We start from the raw sequence: 8,594 nt of genomic DNA, 5'->3' as shown, positions 1-8,594 counted from the left end.
CAATCTTCCTGAAGCAGTTTTCAGCAAGATGGCATGTGCATCCACAAAGAGTACACTGAGGAGAGGGATCTCTGAGTTATGGCTGTGAACGTCCTCGATGAGATGCATGCACCGCAAAACTCACACCATCATGTCGTTCTTCCATCATACGACTAGCACGCTTTGATTCTTCATCATGTGTGACCACTTGATACGCTTCATCTAGCGAAGGAAGTGGATCACGAGATAGCAAAGACGACTTCACGGCACCAAACAAAGATTCGTCAAGACCCATCAAAAATTGGTGGAGTTTATCTTCTTCTCGTTCTTTCTCAATCTCAGCAGCAGTCTTAGCACACTGGTAATCCGCCAAGCTCATCCAGATCTTCGTCAATTTACCATAATATGCCTCAACGGCTGTTCCTCGTTGTTGACAGTTAGCCAACCCTGTTTTCAGACGCTGAACCCGCTGACCATTTTTAACCGAGAAACGCTTTTGAATATGCGTCCAGAGGTCATGAGCAATCTCATGGTGACACAATGAGCCGCTAAGATCCGGAGCAACTGTTTTCTTTATCCAGGATACCACCATAGCATTATTCGCCCACCAGTCTTCGAGATCTTTAGAATCGTAAGCGGGTTTTGGAATGCTCCCATCAGCGAAACCAAACTTCTTTCTTGCATGGAGAGCCAGACAAAGGTTTAGAGCCCATTCATCATAGTTGGCTCCACGCAATTGAGGTGGAGATATGATCGATCCTGGATTGTCACCAGATGAGAGATTATATGGGTCAATTCTTCTTCGAGTTGTTTCCAAGTGAACCCTAGCTGCGCCGTCTCTTGTTACATTTGTATCTTGTTCTCCAGACATCGTTTCTGACCAAGGAATGTTTTGATAGTATGAACGAAAACACTAGAGCCAATGAAAAAAGGAGAAATGAAGAGAGGCGGCAGAGGATCGTATGAACCAAGTTATTTGGTTAGCGCTCTGATACCATATCAAGAAACCTAGATTAGGTTAAAATGTTTTCTTATTGATCAACGTTAAGATCTTTTGCCTTATATACAACAGCTAGACCTAAGTACAATATGTAAATAACATAAACATACATCAGTTGTGGATATTTACACATATCGCCCAATAAGAAAGCCTTACAAGATGGTGCTCTGTTTCTTTAGGAGAGTTTGGAAATGCTCTTTGTATTCCTTATTAGTTCGTACTTGTACCTCTAATCTGCTTAGACAAGCTTAGAAAGATAACCTTTTTTTTTATTTGTCAAAAATCTTCGTAAAAAGGAAGTTACGTGGCACAAAAGTAAGGAGAGACTGGTGCCAAATGAATCACATGTGTAACTCTTATGTCATCCACAAATCTTATGAAGTGAGCAACCAATGCATCAAGCACTGAATAGTGAATACGGCATACAATACTTCTTCAAAATGTTTTATGAAGTACTGTTTAATTAAATATCAGCCATATAAACTACACTTTAAGTAGATAAATCAGTAATAATTCGGAGATGTAAGCATTAATATGGGCAAATGGAATGTATGAAGAATTTAAGACAGTTTCAGGTTACGTTTGCAACAGATTGTTCTCAATTGGTGAAGATGGTTTCGGAACCAGAAGAATGACCAGCATTTAAAAGCTACCTGGAAGACATTAAGCTTCTCAGAAGAAGTTTCCTTAACTCAGAAATCATTCATGTTCCTAGGACGGCGAACCTTAAGGCGGATAGCTTAGCACGCAGCGCTCGGAAACAACAGTCTTTCGTCGTACATATGGATGCAGAGTTACCATCTTGGTTTACAGAGTCAACATGAGTCTGTGAATGTTTGCTGTCAAAAAAAAAAAATCAGTAATACACTTTTCGAGAATACTCCCTAAACTCACACCTTCTCTGAAATTGCATGTCCCCAACTGAATAAATAAAATCCAAAGAAGAGAATACCAAAACCGGCATATTCTGATGATAGTTTGCATAAAAATTCTAGAGGAGGATATATACCTAACAATGTTAGGGTAACAAAGCGGGAATAATATTTTTTTATTGAACGTACTCGGCTTGATACATTGCGTTAGGAGACAATTTCTCCATCATTTTTTGTTTTTTTGAAGCAATTTCTCCATCATTTCCTTTTAGTAATCTGCACAAAGCTTTCAGCATTTTCCCAGTTGTATATTCACTCATGATCTTGGCAACTCTGCGTCATATTGTCTCAGAAGCGTGAAAATAACTCTTCTACACATTGTGACACTACAGATTTTACTGTGTTAAGTAGATGGAATGGAGAGAAATGAACATTACCCTTTGTATAATTTAGTTAGTTCAGGGTTCAATTCAGGAAAATAACTCTCTTTTGCATAAAGTCAAACATGAATGAGCTTTACAATTTTTAATATAGAATACCAAACAACAAGAACAAGAAGTTGAAGCAAAAACACAAATAAAAAATATGTATCAACGCACACAGGTGTCCTTAACAAAGACTGACTCGAACAATCCTCATTGATATCCTCGTGATTCACAAAATGTCAAAAACAGAAGCATGACTAGCGGTTTTGAACTGAACCAAAATTTTTGGATTTTGGTTCATGTTCAATTATGGGCACTGGCGAACCCAAAGAAAAAAGTTAACAGGGGTCAAATATTACAGATGTTGATCATCAAAGAGCTTCAGACTCATGTTTGTGAAACACTTTTGTACACTAAATTCACAATTTGTGTTATGAAACAAAGTAAACTATGTCTAAAATTATAAATTATTATGTATTAATAATGTCAAGTAAATACACATGAACAATAATAGTATAACATTACACAATATATATATATATATAGTAATATAATATAAATAATATATTTAAAATGTTCATTATAAAACCTATGTTAAATGCATATAAAATGAAAAACTGTCCGGCCGGATGCACATATCAAAATTCTAGTTAATATTAAATATAACCCATGTTTAGATAGTCTAAATACATACAAACATTCAATATTGATTGCTTTATCCTCCTCTCGACATCTCATTAGAAAAAAGTATCACAAAAACATCTCTATTGTGGTGGTGGGTGGTGGTGGTGGTGGTGATGGTGATTCACAGCTAAGAAAATATACGGTACGGAACTTGCCTTATGATATGTTAGAGATTCGTCAAACTTTTATATTGGGATTAGGCTTGCAACATCTGTGTATTTGGTCTAGAAGCTTTTATTATTCTTTAAAAGAAAGGAAAGGCTTTTATTATTCTTTAAAAGAAAGAGAAAGCTTTTTATAATTAGACATTTATTGCTCAATTGAAATAAATTTCTCAACCGATAGTATTATAAAAGAAATTTAAAATTAACTGGATATATCAAATTTGAGGGAAATAAGCATAGTTTAGAAGTTAATTTCTAAGCAATTTTAAAATAATTTTAGAATATTGACCATGAAAACTGATAATTATTAATGAGTTTCCCGAAATTTGGTAAAGTTTTTCTCATCCGAAAAATGATTTATTTCCCTTTTTATTACTTTTTTCCTTCTTATATTTTTTATTTGCGAAGTTTCTCAAATTTTTTATTTTTTGAGAAATGCATTTAAATAGTAGTAGTGACATGTTCTTTAGTCCCTAAAATAAATTACGTGTTATTCACTAATTTCTTTAAGTGTTAATAACTATATTGTCCATAGTTCATATAAGGCTAATGTAACCCATCCTTTTGTGACGTTTACCAGATAACAAATCCTCTTATAAAAAGTGATATTCAACATTCCATTCTTTTGTCTTCGAGTTGACAAACTGATTTACCATTAAAAATGAAACTTTCAACCTAGTAGGTGGTTGTGGAACCAAGAGAAATTAGACAATCTTATTTGCTTATTTTCTGGATACACGTATTCAATTTGAGTTATTCTAAAAAAAAAAGTCAAACTTTCTCTGACACAGATTCCAATGTCAAACCCTTGGTCTCGTAACCACCGTGCTTCCGCCCTTTTTCCACCGCCTCTCACCACTGGTGATGACCGGAATTCCGTCCCCCCTCTCCCTGCAGATCCCCAAGACCTTGCCCAATACCTTCCTCTGTCTCCTTCTATCTCTGTCACTCCCCAATCCTCTCGCCATTCTCCTTCTATCTCTGTCACTCCCCAATCCTCTCGCTATTCTCCTCTTCCAACTGCTGCTATTGTTCCTCAGGTAACAGCTTCGTCTCCTCCAGATACTGAAATGGTTATGGTAGACAAAACTGCAGTGGTGCTTGATCCCACTGAAATTTCTACTATGTCAAATGTAGCTGGATCTAAAAGTACTGTTGCTGATAAAGTCTCAACTGAAAACTACACCATTCTCAAGCCTAAATTCTCTTCTGCTCTTCACACAAACCGTGCCTCCTCTTCTCCTCTTGCTCCCTTAAAGCCAACCTCCTCCACCTCACCACAAAAATCAACTGAGAACCTATTTGCTAACTCTGCTCCTATTCTTCCACCTCCAGCAACTAACAAGCTTCAACAATCACCTCATCCAATCTCTGAACAAGCCCCAACCCCTTTTCAACCAAGCTACCAAAACCCTAACCCTAATCCTAACCAAATCCCTAACCCTTTCACTACGTCTAACCCAACTTTCGTTGAGAAGATTCGAAGATCAGAGGATAAGACGCTGAAAAGGCTAGCTCCCCTCCAATTCTCTGAAACAAGAAGGCTTCGAGTTCTTATCCCTGATGAGGTTTTCCAAAAAGGGGCTGATCTTCACAAAGACTTCATTGTGTGGTACTTCAAAGGAAGGCCTCCTCCCTATAGCCACATCAAAAGTGTGCTCAATCATATGTGGGGTAAGGGAAAGCGCCTAGAAATCCATAATAACCCCATCACAAGGTCAGTTCTTGTAAGGATCACAAGTGACTACCTGAAGCAAAAGATCCTCGAAAAGGGATCTGGTACGTTGGAGACTCCATGTTTCACACGGCTCAGTGGACATCTGCCCATTCTGATCAGTCGCCTTCGCTCCAGTCCATCCAGATATGGGCCCATCTCCACGGAGTTCCTTTAGACCTGAGACACACATATGGACTAAGCTTAGTTGCTGGTCTTGTAGGAGAGCCTAAGGAGACCAATGATTTCACTAAGAATCTAGTGAGCCTCACCTTATCTCACGTGAAAGTAGAGGTAGATTTGACGAAGCCTCTTCCTAGCATTGTGGAGTTTACTAGGCAGTCTGGTGAAGTGGTTGAAGTACTGGTCACATACCCATGGCTTCCTCCTACTTGTAGCCACTGCAAGGAACTGGGCCACATCGTCAAAAATTGCTTGCACATCCCTTTGACAAAGCCTCCTCCTCCTGCAAGCAAAGAAAAAACTAATAATCAGACAAAAGAAGTGAACAAAAGTGGTACTCCTACAAAGACAGACAAACCAAAAGAAGTAAGGCAGTCTAGAACTCCCACGAAGCAAGCATCGTTACAGAGCTAAGCGAGCTTCGTCTGCCGATGGTTCTAAAGCTTTTGGTGAGACATCTGGTACTGCTGAAACACAAGTCTCTAACGCTCCACATAAAACACTACCCTCTCTTCCAGCTACCATCATCAACACACAATTGCCCTCTCTCACCCTTCCAGTTCCTCCCATTGCCCAATCACTGCCCCCTATCAATCTCCCACCACCCTTCCCTTTTTCTCTAGCTCTGCCCACCCTAGCATCACACAAAAACCCTTCCTTTGACTACCCCCATGAACCACTCAAACAGCCTACCCTAAAGAGATCCCGTTCAAACCCCCTCATCCTTTCTTACCCCTCCATAAATCTCACTCTCACTGATCCTTCCTCCTCTTTTGTTACCCCCTCTCCTGTGACCTTAGAATCTATTTTAACCTCAAACTCCTTTTCTACCTTGTCGGATGAGTATGCTGTCCCACCTTCGGGAGAGCCTCTTTTGTCACTATGAGTGCAAAACTCTTTTTTTTTGGAATGTCCGAGGCCTAAATGACCCGGATAAGCATATCCCTTTTTGTTAATGGCTTAATTTTCAAAAGCCCATTTTTGGTGCCCTTATTGAAACCCATATCAAAGAACAAAACCTGAACCTTTTGATGTCTAAACTATGTTGCAGCTGGAGTTTTGCTTCAAATCACACCTCTGATCCTGATGGGAGACTCATCATCATATGGCAGCACCCATCTACTGTTAACCTGCTGCATCAGACTAGACAAACCCTTACCTGTGAAGTAGCTATCCCTGGAAACAGACCATTCATCTATATTGCAGTGTATGCAGGCAACACTAGAACTGAGAGATGTGATATGTGGGTGGAGCTCCTGAATGTCTATCAAGCTTTATCTCTCCATCTCTCCCCTTGGATGCTAGGAGGAGATTTTAATGAAATAACTCATCACTCTGAACACTCTCTTCGTGAGGTAAACACTGTCACTCCGCAGATGACTGAGTTCATTGATTGCATACGTCAAATTGGTGTGCACGACCTTCGTTTTCAAGGACCTCAGTATACATGGTCAAATCACCAGCCTGAGATGCCAATTGCAAAGAAGCTTGATAGGCAACTTGTTAACTCTCAGTTCATAGCCTACTACCCCAACAGCACTAGCTATTTCCTCCCCTCCCTAACCTTCTCTGACCACACGCCCTGTCTTACTGACCTATCCCACCAGCTCCCTGTTTCTGGAACCAAGCCTTTCCGTTTCTACAACTACCTCACTAAACATCCGCAATTCTACCAGCTGGTTACTGAAGCGTGGAATGAGGCCGGAAGCATGGCGGTTAACTTGATAAACCTGTGTTGGAAACTAACAAGTCTAAAGAGAGTACTAAAGAACTTAAACAGAGAAAACTTCTCAAACATCCAAATGAGGGTTTGTGAGGCTAATAGTTTGCTACAAGCTGTGCAGGTACCTGCATTGGAAACGCCAACAGAAGAGTTATTCCACGAGGAACGAGATCTTTTGCAGCGATGGTTGTTCATTCGAACTATAGAGGAGAGCTATTTCAGGCAAAAATCACGAGTGAACTGGCTTCATGAAGGAGATCAAAACAAAACCTATTTTTTTTCAGGATTTTCCAAACCAGAATGAGCTACAACTCCATAAGATCCTTCCAGCTATCTTCGGGGGAGTTCATCTCTGACCCCATAGCTATGGGCTATGTTGCAGTCCCCACAACTGAGGTTCCCATCATCCGCAAAGGTCCTACCACAAGGTCCGGTTCAAGGGTTATAAGAGCTGGATTTGCCAAAGCTGTCCAGGAGGTGCTTGCACAGGAACAAACCGGATTCAAGCAACTATTGATCCAGGAGTTGGCCGACTTAAAGCTTGAAGACACCAGCGAACCATTGGAGGTTCCAGACTCCATTCATTCAAGTCAGTTCTCTTCCATTGACCAGAATGAAGCCGGCTTGACCATTTCCACCTTCATCCTCAATCCATCCAACCAACTTGCTTCTGGTTCAGAGATATAGCCGCCTTCAGAAGGAGTAGTATGCTGTTGTACTCTTTTTCCTTATCGGGTTTTGTCCCACTGGGTTTTCCCGAAAGGTTTTAACGAGGCAACATGCAAGCATACTATGAATTCTGATCCGGACTTCTCAAACCGACAACCAGATGTCTGGTTTATTTTAATTTATTTTAATTTATTTGGTTAAGACTTTGGGCTATTGTTTCAGCCTTAATTTTCGGCCAGCTTGTTTAAGGCCTTTTTTTAATCTTTGAGTCTCATAAGGGATAAACCCTATATAACTCTTTGTAGTTGGCGATTTTTGGCCTCAAGTCTTTTATGAATAATTTTGCCTTTGCAAACCGAAAACCTTAAGTCTTTTTCTGTGAGAAACAAGAGAGAGCAGCCGAGTCTTATCAAGCTTCAACCACCAAGCTTGTGGCGATTCTTCACCTCCATTCCATCCATCGATTTGCCTTGAGAGAGATATACATCCAGCAAGCCAAATCCCATAGCTATCCATCGCCATCCACTGTTCTTGTTGAGAGAGATACACATCCAGCAACAAGGATTCATCCTCCATATTTCTATCCTTCTCTAGTTTTGTTTCAGTTGCATCATATAGTTCTAGATTTTCCATTTAATATAAAAACCCATAAAAAGACATATTTGCTTCTATTCTTCATTCATCATTTAGTTTTCTTCTGTTATCATTTTGATTCATAAAAACTCATAGAAATAACTCTCTTTCGTTTCAGGAACCAGACCGGCCATCACCCTCTCCATCGCGTCCGTCTAGCCGCTCCCGAGGCCATTCGTTCGTCCTGTCCAGTCCGAGCTCTTGAACCTCAGTCAAGCCATCCGTGTAGTCTGAATCCCAGCCTGCAACATTTGGTATCAGAGCTGAAGTTTCCTGCGAAACTCAGTTCTTCTGAACCCTAGCCGTCACAATTTACTTTTCTTAATTTTTTGAATTTTTGGATTGTTCTCCAAGTTTTAGATTTTGCATTAAAAAAAAAAATATATTTACTTTCCTTATTCTTCAAGTTTTCGGATTGTTCTCCAAGTTTTCAATTCTTGCATTTAAAAAAAAAAAATTTAATTAAAGAAGTTTTACTTTCTTTCCAAGTTTTCGAAAATAAAAAAAAATATATTCCCTCTTTCCTTTTTCAAACTTGATTCGATTTT

This window comes from Brassica oleracea, chromosome C8, assembly GCF_000695525.1.
Source record: "Brassica oleracea var. oleracea cultivar TO1000 chromosome C8, BOL, whole genome shotgun sequence".
Classification (NCBI taxonomy): Eukaryota; Viridiplantae; Streptophyta; class Magnoliopsida; order Brassicales; family Brassicaceae; genus Brassica; species Brassica oleracea.
The sequence above is the reverse complement of the archived record's forward strand: the minus strand, read 5'-3'. Positions refer to the sequence as shown.